This window comes from Trachemys scripta, chromosome 3 (genome assembly GCF_013100865.1).
Source record: "Trachemys scripta elegans isolate TJP31775 chromosome 3, CAS_Tse_1.0, whole genome shotgun sequence".
NCBI lineage: Eukaryota > Metazoa > Chordata > Testudines > Emydidae > Trachemys > Trachemys scripta.
The window spans coordinates 25,037,490-25,051,408 of NC_048300.1; positions in this window are offsets into that span (position 1 = coordinate 25,037,490).

Below are 13,919 nucleotides of genomic sequence, written 5' to 3' on the forward strand. Positions count from 1 at the left end.
GAAGGGCATAATGAGTGGCGTTCTGCAGGGATTGGTTCTGGGTCTGGTTCTGTTCAATATCTTCATCAATGATTTAGATAATGGCATAGAGAGTACATTTATAAAGTTTACAGACGATACCAAGCTGGGAGGGGTTGCAAGTGCTTTGGAAGGTAGGATTAAAATTCAAAATGATCTGGAGAAATGGTCTGAAGTAAATAAGATGAAATTCAATAAGGAGAAATGCAAAATACTCCCACTTAGGAAGGAACAATCAGTTGCACACATACAAAATGGGAAATGACTGCCTAGAAAGGAGTACTGTGGAAAGGGATCAGGGGGTCATAGTGGATCATAAGCTAAATATGAATCAACAGTGTAACACTGTTGCAAAAAAAGCAAACATCATTCTGGGATGTATTAGCAAGAGTATTGTAAGCAAGACATGAGAAGTAATTCTTCCGCTCCACCCTGCGCTGATTAGGCTTCAACTGGAGTATTGTGTCCAGTTCTGGGTGCCACATTTCAGGAAAGATGTGGACAAATTGGAGAAAGTCCAGACAAGAGCAATAAAAATGATTAAAGGTCTAGAAAACATGATCTATGAAGGAAGATTGAAAAAACTGGGTTTGTTTAGTCTGGAGAAGAGAACACTGAAAGGGGACATAACAGTTTTCAAGTACATAAAAGGTTGCTCCAAGGAGGAGAGAGAAAAATTGTTCTTAACCTCTGAGGATAGGACAAGAAGCAATGGGCTTAAATTGCAGCAAGAGAGGTTTATGTTGGACATTAGGAAAAACTTTCTAACTGTCAGAGTAGTTAAGCACTGGAATAAACTGCTTAAGGAGGTTGTAGAATCTCCATTATGGATTTTTAAGAGCAGGTTGAACAAACACCTGTCAGGGAATTGTCTAGATCATACTTAGCCCTGCCTTGAGTGCAGGGGACTGGACTAGATGACCTCTCAAGGTGCCTTCTAGTTCTATGATTCTAACCCGCATTCAGGCCAAGGGTAGAGCCCGACCAAGCCATCGTTGGGATCCAAACAAGGGTTTTGAAGGGATGCTCGAGGACAGCATACCTGCCACTATTCCGGATCCTTCCCCCTGCTTTTTGAACAGTCTATCCCATTTCTACTCTGCGTGGTCCTATATAATATTAGACCATTGGGTTCTTCGCATGGTACAAGTGGGATATTCACTCCAATTCTGCTCCTCCCCTCCCTCCCACCCCCCTTCCCCATCCCTCTTCAAGGACCCTTCTCACAAGCAACTCCTTATCCAGGAGGTGCAATCGCTCCTTGCCATAGGGGCAGTGGAGGAAGTTCCTCAGGAGCTAAGGGGCAAGGGAGTCTATTCCTGTTATTTCCTAATCCCAAGGCAAAGGGGGATCTCAGACCCATCTTAGACCTGCGAGGATTCAATCAGTTCATGCTAAAGTTGAAGTTCCGCATGGTCTCCCTGAGCATGATTATCCCTTCCCTGGATCCGGGGTACTGGTACACTGCCCTTGAAATGAGACGTGTACTTTCATATAGCCATTTGGCCAGCCCACAGACGTTTCCTGAGGTTTTTGTCAACCGCAAACACTATCAGTTCATGGTGCTCCCATTCGGTTTATCGATGGTCCCCGGGTGTCCACCAAGTGCAAGTCAGTGGTTGCGGCTTTTCTCTGCAAGAGCCAGGTACAGGTATTTCCTTCCCTCAACAACTGGCTGCTATGGGGGCGCTCCAGGGAGCAGGTTGAGTACCAAGTCTGGTTAGTCAGAGATACCTTCCAGAGACTAGCACTCCTCCTCAATGAGGACAAGTCGACACTGTCACCGACCCAATGAATAGAATTCATTGGAGTGGTGCTGGACTCGGTTCAGGCAAGCACGATACTACAAAAGTCCAGATTTCAAGCACTGACAGGCATCAATCAGACTCTCAGGCGATACCACAGGGATACGCCTCAGTCTCCTTGCACACATGGTTGCATGCACCTAAGTGGTCAGGCATGCCAGGCTAAGGCTCAGACTACTCCAGGCACGGCTCGCCTCAGCTTATCACCCAGGTCAAGACATTTTTTGGACTTGGTAGTAACAGTGCCGGAGTGAGTCATAGATACCCTATGCTGGTGGCTGGACCCTTGCATGGTTCATGGAGTCCCATTCAGCACCTCTCAACTGTCCATGACCTTAGTAACGGATGCATTAGACCTGGGTTGGGGGGCCCACTTAGGAGACCTACAGCCACAAGGCCAGTGGTCACAGTCCAAGATCCCACTCCACATCAATATGAAAGAGCTCAGAGTGGTGAGACTAGCCTGCCAGTCCTTCCAGACCAGAATACAAACTCTGTGTATGGCAGTGCTGACCGACAACACCGCTGCCATGTTTTACATAAACAAGCAGTGCAGAGCCTGCTCCTCCCCTCTCTGTCGGGAAGCTCTCTAGCTGTGGGATTTTGTATAGCCCCCTCCATTCACCTGGAGGCACCTGGAGGCGTTCTATCTCCCTGGAGTATGGAACGAGCTTGCAGACCACCTCGGCAGGTTGTTTTGCAATCATGAGTGGTCCATCCATCCGGACGTCATACATTTAATCTGCCAAATGTTTCCTTGGGTAGACCTATTTGCCATCAGGAGCAACAGTAAGTGTCCAATGCTTTGCTCCTTCCAAAAGCACAGTCTGTGCTCTATCTCAGATGTGTTCATGCTACCCTGGAGAGACTGTCTACTGTATGCCTTCCCTCCGATACCACTCGTCCAAAAGGTGCTGCTCAAGATCCGCAGGGACAAGGCGGAGGTAATTCTGCTGACCCCTGTGTGGCCATGCCAACATTGGTACACCATGCTTCTAGAGCTGTCAGTGGACACCCCGATCCCACTGCCGCTCTACCCCGATCTGAACACACAGGACCATGGTCACCTCCTTCACCAGGACCTCCAGTCCCTCCATCTCATGGCTTGGAAGCTTCATGGTTAAACCCAACTGAGCTCCAACGCACGGAATCAGTGATGGAGGTGCTGAATGGTAGCAGGAAACCTTTCACCCGGGCCACTTAACTAGCTAAGTGGAAAAGTTTCTCATGCTGGTGTGAGCAGAGTCACGTACCTCCACTTCAGTCATCTATACTGTTCATCTTTGAGTATCTACTGCATCTGAAGCAGCAAGGTTTGGCGGGCTCATCCATCAGAGTATACCTCGTGGCCACCTGGGAGCATTGGGGCGCTTGGTATTCGCCAGCCCTATGGTGGGCCATTTCCTGAAAGGCATGGAAAGGCTATACCCACAGTCCTGACCGCCGGTACCTGCTTGGGAACTCAATCTGGTCCTCTCTAGGCTAATGGGGGGGCCCCGTTCAAACCTCTGGCTACATGCTCCCTTAGGTATCTCTCGTGGAAGGTGGCATTCCTGGTTGCCATCACATCAGCCAGGAGGGTGTCAGAGTTAAAAGTGTTAGCCTCTGACCCCCCCTACACAGTCTTCCATAAGGACAAAGTACAACTCAGGCTGCACCCAGCCTTCCTGCCCAAGATGGTATCCCAATTCCACACTGGACAGGACATTTTTCTACCAGTCTTCTATCCCAAGCGACATGCTAATGCACAGGAGCAGAGGCTTCACTCACTAGATGTACGGAGAGTGCTAGCATTCTACATTGAGTGCATGAAGACTTTCAGGAAGTTGCTACAACTGCTTGTAGCAGTGCCAGACCGGATGAAAGGCTTCCAGTCTTCTCACAACGCACTTCTTCTTGGGTCATGGACTGCATCAGTACCTGCTACGACCCAGCCCCAGCTATTACAGCCCACGTGACATGAGCTTAAGCCTTGTCCGCCACTTTCTTGGCCCAGGTGCCCATTCAGGAGATCTGCAGAGTGGCAACCTGGTCTTTGGTGCACACGTTTACCACCCACTATACCATCACACAGCAGGCTAGAATGGACGCAGCTTTCGGCATGGCGGTTCTCCAATCAGATATTCCTTAACTCCGACCCAACCCCTGGGGAGAGCTTGGGAGTCACCTGATTGGAATCAATGTGAACAAGCACTCAAAGAAGAAAAGACGGTTACTCACCTTCTTGTTATTCTTTGAGATGTGTTGTTCACGTCCATTCCAATACCCACCCTCCTTCCCCTTGGTCGGAGTAGCTGGCAAGAAGGAACTGAAGTGTGGTTGGGTTGGCAGGATCATATATTGAGTGCCATGAGGGCGCCACTGCAGGGGGCTCCCTAGCTGACCTAATGGGGGCTACTGAGGGAAAAATTTCTGATGACCATGCACGCGGCGCATGCACATCTGTTTGGAATGGACATGAACAGCACATCTCGAAGAACAAGAGTTACAAGAAGGTGAGTAACCATCTTTTCTCATACCTGCAGCCACACTCTTTGGTCATGTCAGCAGTTAACAAGAAAATGCGACAGGGACAATAAGGGCCGGCCCCCAAACCTAAGGAGGCAAAAAGGATGGACCTTTTCGGTAGGAAGATCTATGCCACTGGGGGCCTTCAGCTGAGGATAGCTAACTAGCAAGCTATCCTCAGCAGATATAACTTCAACTCATAGGCCTCCATGTTGAAGTTTAGAGCTGATCCCTGCGGACAGTAGGGCTGAATTCTCTGACATTGTCGAGGAAGGGAAGACGGTGGCGCAGATCTCGCTGCAGGCATCCCTAGACCCTGCAGACTTGGCCGCATGGCCATGAGGAGGACATCATGGCTTCAGGCGTCTGGGCTACCCCTGGAGCTGCAGTAAACCCGGCAGAACTTTCCTTTTGAGGCTGTGGGGCTGTTCTCTGAACAGACAGACTCCAAGCTGCACAGCTTGAACGACTCCAGGGCTACCATGAAGTATTGGGAATGCACACGTCGTCAACCCAACGTAAGCACTTCAAGACCCAACCACAACAACAGCATCCATATCCTCCTCGGCTGAGGCAGGATTTCTATAGACAAAGGGGCAGGAACAGCAGGCACAAACTTTCCAACCCCCCCTTTGGTGCAAGGCCAAGGCCAGTCCAAATCTTCATCAGGCTATAAACAGGTCTTTTGAAGGTGCGCCTGAGGATGGTGCACCTGTCTCTCCACTGTATCCCTACCCATGTTTTCTGAACCATTTGTCCCACTTCTACCATGCTTGGTCCCAAATAACAGCGGACCGCTAGGTTCTTTGCACGGTAGAAGTGGGATATTCTCTCCAATTCTGCTCCTCCCCTCCCTCCCATCCCCCTTCCGGTTGCAGGAACAAACCATCCCGATGTGTAGAAAGAATAGTAAATATGGCAGGCGACCAGCTTGGCTAAACAGTGAAATCCTTGCTGATCTTAAATGCAAAAAAGAGGCTTATAAGAAGTGGAAGATTGGACAAATGACCAGGGAGGAGTATAAAAATATTGCTCAGGCGTGCAGGAGTGAAATCAGGAAGGCCAAATCACACTTGGAGTTGCAGTTAGCAAGAGATGTTAAGAGTAACAAGAAGGGTTTCTTCAGGTATGTTAGCAACAAGAAGAAAATCAAGGAAAGTGTGGGCCCCTTACTGAATGAGGGAGGCAACCTAGTGACCGAGGATGTGGAAAAAGCTAATGTACTCAATGATTTTTTTGCCTCTGTCTTCACGCACAAGGTCAGCTCCCAGATTGCTGCACTGGGCAGTACAGCATGGGGAGAAGGTGACCAGCCCTCTGTGGAGAAAGAAGTGGTTCGGGACTATTTAGAAAAACTGGACGTGCACAAGTCCATGGGGCCGGATGCGCTGCATCCGAGGGTGCTAAAGGAGTTGGCGGGTGAGATTGCAGAGCCATTAGCCATTATTTTTGAAAACTCATGGCGATCGGGGGAGGTCCCAGATGACTGGAAAAAGGCTAATGTAGTGCCCATCTTTAAAAAAGGGAAGAAGGAGGATCCGGGGAACTACAGGCCAGTCAGCCTCACCTCAGTCCCTGGAAAAATCATGGAGCAGGTCCTCAAGGAATCAATTATGAAACATTTAGAGGAGAGGAAAGTGATCAGGAACAGTCAGCATGGATTCACGAAGGGGAAGTCATGCCTGACTAACCTAATTGCCTTCTATGATGAGATAACTGGCTCTGTGGATGAGGGGAAAGCAGTGGATGTGTTATTTCTTGACTTTAGCAAAGCTTTTGATACGGTCTCCCACAGTATTCTTGCCACCAAGTTAAAGAAGTATGGGCTGGATGAATGGACTGTAAGGTGGATAGAAAGCTGGCTAGATCGTCGGGCTCAACGGGTAGTGATCAATGGCTCCATGTCTAGTTGGCAGCCGGTTTCAAGCGGAGTGCCCCAAGGGTCAGTCCTGGGGCCGGTTTTGTTTAATATCTTTATTAATGATCTGGAGGATGGTGTGGACTGCACTCTCAGCAAGTTTGCAGATGACACTAAACTAGGAGGCGTGGTAGATACACTAGAGGGTAGGGATCAGATACAGAGGGACCTAGACAAATTAGAGGATTGGGCCAAAATAAAACCTGATGAGGTTCAACAAGGACAAGTGCAGAGTCCTGCACTTAGGATGGAAGAATCCCATGCACTGCTACAGACTAGGGACTGAATGGCTAGGTAGCAGTTCTGCAGAAACGGACCTAGGGGTCACAGTGGACGAGAAGCTGGATATGAGTCAACAGTGTGCTCTTGTTGCCAAGAAGGCTAATGGCATTTTGGGCTGTATAAGTAGGGGCATTGCCAGCAGATCGAAGAACGTGATCGTTCCCCTTTATTCGACATTGGTGAGGCCTCATCTGGAATACTGTGTCCAGTTTTGGGCCCCACACTACAAGAAGGATGTGGAAAAATTGGAAAGAGTCCAACGGAGGGCAACAAAAATGATTAGGGGTCTGGAGCACATGACTTATGAGGAGAAGCTGAGGGAACTGGGATTGTTTAGTCTCCAGAAGAGAAGAATGAGGGGGGATTTGATAGCAGCCTTCAACTACCTGAAGGGGGGTTCCAAAGAAGATGGAGCTTGGCTGTTCTCAGTGGTGGCAAATGACAGAACAAGGAACAATGGTCTCAAGTTGCAGTGGGGGAGGTCCAGGTTGGATATTAGGAAAAACTATTTCACTAGGAGGGTGGTGAAACACTGGAACGCGTTACCTAGGGAGGTGGTGGAGTCTCCTTCCTTGGAGGTTTTTAAGGCCTGGCTTGACAAAGCCCTGGCTGGGATGATTTAGTTGGGAATTGGTTCTGCTTTGAGCAGGGGGTTGGACTAGATGACCTCTTGAGGTCCCTTCCAACCCTGATATTCTATGATTCCGCATCCATCTTCAGGGACCTTTCTCATGAGAAACTCCTTCTCTAGGAGGAGCAGTCGCTCCTTGCCAGAGCCATTCAGCGTATGCAGACGATTCCTGCAATTTGTAGTCAACCACAAACATTATCAGTTTACGGTCCTCCTCTTTGGTCTGTCAACTGCCCCCCAGGTGTTCACCAAGTGCATGTTGGTCGTAGCAGCCTTCCTCCGCAGGAGGTAGGTGCAGTTATACCCATACTTAGATAACTGGCTGCTCACGGGCCGTACCAGGGAGCAGGTGGAATCTCAGTTCTGCTTAGTCAGATCCACTTTTGAGAGACTGGGACTCCTCCTCAACATGAACAAGTCAACCTTATCACTGACCCAAAGAATATAATTCACTGGAGCACTGCTGGACTCGCTACAAGCAAGGGCATTCCTGCCAGAGACCCAATTCCAAGCCATGATAGACATTATCCAACCTAACCACTGCTGCAAGGGGATGCCTGAGTTTCCTTGGCCACATGGCAACCTGCACTTAGGTGGGCCAGCATGACAGACTGAGGTTTAGGCCCCTTCAAGCATGGCTCGTGTCAGTATACTGCCAGGGATGCATGAGGCGACGAGTTATATGGGCCCATGGTGCCTGGGCTCCAGCAGTATTCAGGGTCTGGGGGCCCACCTCCACCAATGTTTGGGGCCGGGTCTCTCCCCCGGTCCCACCTGCTGCCTCCAGTACCTCCCCCGGCTCTTACGTGCTGCCCCTGAGCACCTTCCCTGGGTCCTGGAGTGTCCCTGCCTCAAACTGATGGCTGCCCCCTGCAGCTCTGCGCTCTGCTCTGCTCTGGCTCCTGCCATCAACTGCTGCCGCAAGGTCCTAATGACCCCCATCCACTAGTGCCAGAGCAGACTGACCCTGCCCTTCCGTCTCAGACCCTTCCCTTTTCTGGCAGGATCCTCCACCAGCACAGGAGGCCCTCCCATCTGCAGTCACCGCTCCTGCCCTGCGCTGGGCAAGGGGCAGCCCCACCCCCACCGAGGCTACAGTGAGGGGCAGCAGCAGGGGAGGATGCACACATGTGATGGCAGCACCTACCACAGGGGAGGCGAGGGGGCTTCCTGAGAGGGGGCCTAGAAGCACCTGCAGTGACAGTGGTGCAAGCTTGCTGCTGCTGGTGGGGAGAGGCTGGGGGGAGTCCTTCTCTCTGGCCCCAGCCCTGGTTCAGCCTTCCTGCACCCCAAACTCCTCATCTGGAACCCCACCCCCAGCCACAGCCCTCATCTCCTTTAATCCTCTGCCCCAGCCCTGAGCCCCCTCCTGCATCATGAACTCCTCATCCCCAGCCCCAGCCCTCACCCCTGCACCGCAACCCTCTGCCTGAGCCCCTCCCACAGCCCAAACCCCTCATCACCAGCCCCACCCCAGAGCCCTTTTTTTACATTATTTTATATATATATATATATATATATATATATATATATATCGACTTACAAGGCAGGTGTGTGTGTGTGTGTGAGAGAGAGAGAGGAACTTGGTCCTGTTTTGGGCACCACCAAAAATTATCCAAACCTGCCGCCCCCGGGGGACGCGACAGCCTGGACTCGGTAGTGATGGTGTCAGGACACATACTCGAGTCCCTACATTGGTGGCTCAACCCTCAGATGGTATGCAAAGGCAGTTCCTTCAACAGCCCACAGCCGTCCTTGTCCCTAGTAACAGACGCATCAGGTCTGGGTTGGGGGGTGCATCTGGGAGATCTCTGAACGCAGGGCCTGTGCTCACAGGATGAGCTCTCCCTCCATATTAATATCAGGGATCTTAAAGCAGTGTGACTAGCATGCCAAACTTTCCAGTCCCGGCTGCAAGGCCAGTGTGTGGCAGTGATGACGGACAACACCACTGCTATGTTTTACATCAACAAGCAGGGTGGAGCCTATTCCTCCCCGCTATGTTGGGAGGCCCTCCAGCTATGGGAGTTCTGCATAGCCCACTCCATTCAGCTGGAGGTGTCCTATCTCCCAGGAGTGCAGAACGAACTAGTGGATCTCCTCAGCAGATCGTTCTGCAACTACGAGTGGTCCATCTGTCTGGATGTCCTTCACTCCATCTTTCAAAGGTGGGGGTTTCCCCAGGTTGATCTCTTTGCCACCCAGAGCAACCGAATATGCCCAATGTTCTGCTCCTTACGGAAACACAGCCTGGATTCAATCACGGATGCGTTCCTGCTACCCTGGGGAGACTGACTCATGTATGCCTTCTCACCGGTTCCACTCGTGCATAAGACGCTGCTCAAGATCCGCAGAGATAAAGCGGAGGTAATTTTGCTGGCCCCAGCATGGCCCCATCAGCATTGGTACACCACACTTCTGGAGCTGTCAGTGGACACCCCGATCGTATTATCACTCAACCCTGATCTGATCACTCAGGACCACGGTCGCCTTCACCACCCACACCTTCAGTCCCTCCATCTCATGGTCTGGAAGCTTCATGGTTAAACCCCATGGAGCTCCTGTGCTCAGAACCAGTAAGGGAGATTTTACTCGGCAGCAGGAAACCATCCACCAGGGCCACTTACCTAGCCCGGTGGAAGAGGTTCACTTGCTGGTATGCCCAGCAACACATACCTCCACTCCAGGCATCTATACCACTCATCCTGGAGTACCTTTTGCACCTCAACCAACAAGGTCTGGCAGCGTCATCCACCCAGGTACACCTTGCAGTTATATCTGCTTCCATCCAGGAGCATCTGGGCATTCTCTATTTGCTAATCTTATGGTAGGACATTTCCTTAAGGGCCTGGAACAGCTACATCCACAGGTTAGACAGCCTGTTCCTGCATGGAACCTTAACCTGGTCCCCTCCAGACTAATGGGGCCCCCATTTGAACTATTGGCAACTTGCTCCCTTCTCTGTCGTGGTAGGTAGCCCTCTTGGTTGCTATCATATCGGCTAGGAGGGTATCGGAGTTAAAGGCCTTTACCTCCGATCCTCCATACATAGTTGTACCTTGTTTATGTGGTAGACCAAGACCTCACCCAGCCTTTCTTCCTAAGGTAGTGTCACAATTCCATACTAGCCAAGACATTTTTCTACACGTCTTTTATCATAAGCTTCACAACAATACCCAAGAGCAGAGGCTACACTCATTGGGTGTTCAGCGGGTGCTAGCATTCTACTTGGAGTGCACACAGCTGTTCAGGAAGTTGAAGCAACTATTTGTGGCAGTGGCAGACTGGATGAAAGTCCTCCTGGTTTCATCTCAAAGAATATCTTCCTGGATTACAGCCTGCATCCGTACTCGTTATGAGCTGGCCAAGGTCCCAGCTCTGGCTATTAAGGCAATTTCCACAAAGGCATAAGCCTCATCAGTGGCATTTCTGGTCCAAGTACTGATACAAGACATCTGCAGGGCAGCAACATGGTCATCAGTGCATACCTTTACCTCTCACTGGGTGATCATCAAACATGCCAGAGATGATGCAGCGTTCGGTAGAGCGGTGCTCCAATCAGCTATTCCTTAACTCTGATACCACCTCCGGTGTGGAGCTTGGGAGTCAGCTGATTGGAATCGATATGAACAAGCACTCAAAGAAGAAACGGTTACTCACCTTCTCATAACTGTTGTTCTTCGAGATGTGTAGTTTACGTCCATTCTAATACCACCCTCCTTCCCCTCTGTAGTAGTAGCCAGCAAGAAGGAACTGAAGGGGGGTTGGGTCGGCAGGGTCATATATTGAGCGCCATGAAGGTACCACTCCAAGGGACTCCACAGGTGACCCGATGGGAGCTGCTAAGGGAAAAATTTCTGACAACCATGCACGCAGAGCACGCACACCTGATTGGAATGGACATGAACACATCTCTAAGAACAACAGTTACGAGAAGGTGAGTAACCGTTTCATCTGGAGGCCTGGGCACATCACAATATGCTCATACCTCAGTAGCCCTGCCTCCCACTTCAAATACTAGTGGCATGAGAGACCCCCTCCACTTCTTCCAGAGAAGCCAGGACAGTGGCACTGGGGGCTATCTCCTGAACAGGAGAGGCAGGGAGAGCAGCAACAGGGGTTTCCTTTGCCCCTCTTCCCCCAAAGGACAGTGGATGAAGCAGAGAGGCCCCTGTGGTGCTTTCTGCATCAGTCAGGGTATATCTGCTTGGGTGGGTGGCGTGGGTCTGAATTCTCCTCCTCCTAACACCCCCACTCCCTGTTGGGGTGGTATTGGCAGGGATTCCCAGACCAGTGGGTTTTGACATTAAAATGATGAAGGGGGCTGTTCACACATCTCATAGCTATTATTTCAGGCTCTCTGCAGACTCAAGCAGGCATCACCACATTAATTATGCCCAGGTCACATTTTCAACCTTTTCTTTGCAACTATGAGAGCTAGATTTTTTTTTTAATGAAAGATTAGATTCTGATTAAACTGTATTATCTGAGGATGGGTCTTTGTTGCAGACTGATCATGTCTATACCTTCATTCTCCCCTCCCAAGAGTCCTCCATACAGTTCTAAGGAGGATGACACAGAGGTGGCTTATACTTGGCTCATTACAGGGAGTGGGCAATTCATATGCAGAGTCTCCATTGTGCATGAAACTTGGGGTCACAATTCAGCCCTGAGTAAAAATAGGATTTGGAACTTTGCGCACAACGACTGGTAAAGGCAATATGCTACACTTTCCCTAGGGGCTAGCTGAATCAGGGCAGAAATTTACTCTGAAGTGCCAGTCCTGGTTCTAATGAATGTATTCTTTATAAGAGGGCAGACTGGGGTCCCACTGAGATGATGGGTGCCTATGTTTATATAATGCTCTCTCTAGAAGCTTCCTAATATGTGCCTCAAACTCACTAATGTTCTTATGGCTCAGAAATTCTCTTCTATAACAAATGTATTTACACACCAACACTACATTTTAAATAAAAAGAAGGTTAATCCTTAAAGCTGTTCTTTCAGCAATAGTAGGTCACATACTGTATTAAGTACTAACAGATCTGTTTTAGACAATATAAACCTGAAAGAACAGGATTTTTCCTTCCTCTGTCTGAATATAGATAGATTATTGAATGAACCATTTCATACAAATACAAAATAATCTTGATAATGTTTGGCTCTGGAATGTTTAAAAGAATTAAACACTTAATATCAATAATCCTTAAAGATATTTTAAAATATCCAAACGTCTCTATATTTTACAAGTAAAATGATGCTTTAAACATTTTCCTACTTAGTTTAACTGAAAAACAAAACAACCCCCCCCATGAAATTTCCTATTCCATGGAGAAGATGGGAAAATATACTAAATCCTATCCTTTAGGAGACCGGTAGGAACTAATGTAATTGGGGCAGATTTTGAAACTCTGAGTAGAATGGATCTTTGCTGGTAAGCATAATTTTGTTTGGGTTTTTTTTAAATGATGTCTACGATTTCATCCAAATTAGCAGACCACCCTGCAGGAGGACTTTAGAGTGTTGCTGACAGCCACTTGCCATGTGTTTAGAAAGTTTGCATATGTCCTTAGCTTTTCTTTTTCATTTAAAAATTTTAGAAGGTTGTGGAAGGTTTTTTAGAACAGGAGAGGAGTAGGAGGAATGTTAGTTTAAAAAGGAAAAAATAGCATGAAACTGATCCTGCACACTCTTACTTACATAAGTAGCAATCTGCAGAACGGGGCACTTAATTTATGCCCCTTGATAAAAGTTTTTAAAAACTAATTTTTGTATAAATTAAACCTAACAAATGATAAAAACTGAAATTGCGAAGATCTCAAAAAGTTAAATTAAATAAATAAAGCCAAGAACAGTTAAATCAAAAAGAGATTGCATTCCAAACCTATGTCTCAGAACTTTCAGAATTCTAACTGCCTGATCCTGTGCCAAGTGAAATCACTGGCAAAACTTCCATTTACTTCAAGAGTGCAGGGTGAAGCCCTTAATACCTGGCCCCACAAATCTGTCTAACTTGTACATCCCATGAAGCTGGTACCAACACATAGCCATGAAGTAACATGGTGAAAATAAGGTACGTATGAAGAGGCAGGTTGTTCATTCTACTTAATGTGAATGGAGGGTCCCTGAACTGGTATGGGGGGCGGAGGGGAAGGATTGCAGAAGAATGGTGGAAAAGTGTCAGCTCCACAACTCTACCCCTTCCCTAACCAAACAGAAGCCCCTCCCACTGCATGCTACCTAGAACTGGGCTCCATGAATAAGTAGGTACCAAATAAAGAGGAACAGTAGATAAGCTAAAAAATAATTATGAGAGATACAAGTAAGACGGCTTGTGTGCCTTATAATTATTTTTGCCTTACCTAATGTAACTGTAGATATACTCATCCGTAAAAATGTACACTCCTGGTGTGAATTCTGCTAACTCTTTGACCCACTGATATTGTGTGGCAACAAGTTCCAAAGGCTGTGTTATGTTTTAAAAAAAAATCCTTCTAGCAGTTTTAAATGTATTGCCTTTTTAATTTCATTAAATGTCCTTTTTTTACTTGTTTTGAGGGTAAATAGGAGCATTTAACTTAACTTGATACTATTTACTATTTTATATACCCCTCACATGTCCCTTCTTCATCTTTTCTCTAAACTTCTAAATGTTTCAGAGGTGAACAAAATACTCTTGAAACTGCTCAAAATTGGATTTCCATATTTCAGTATGTGGTCAAAAAACCTCCACATTTTGTATCTTTAGTCACTGACT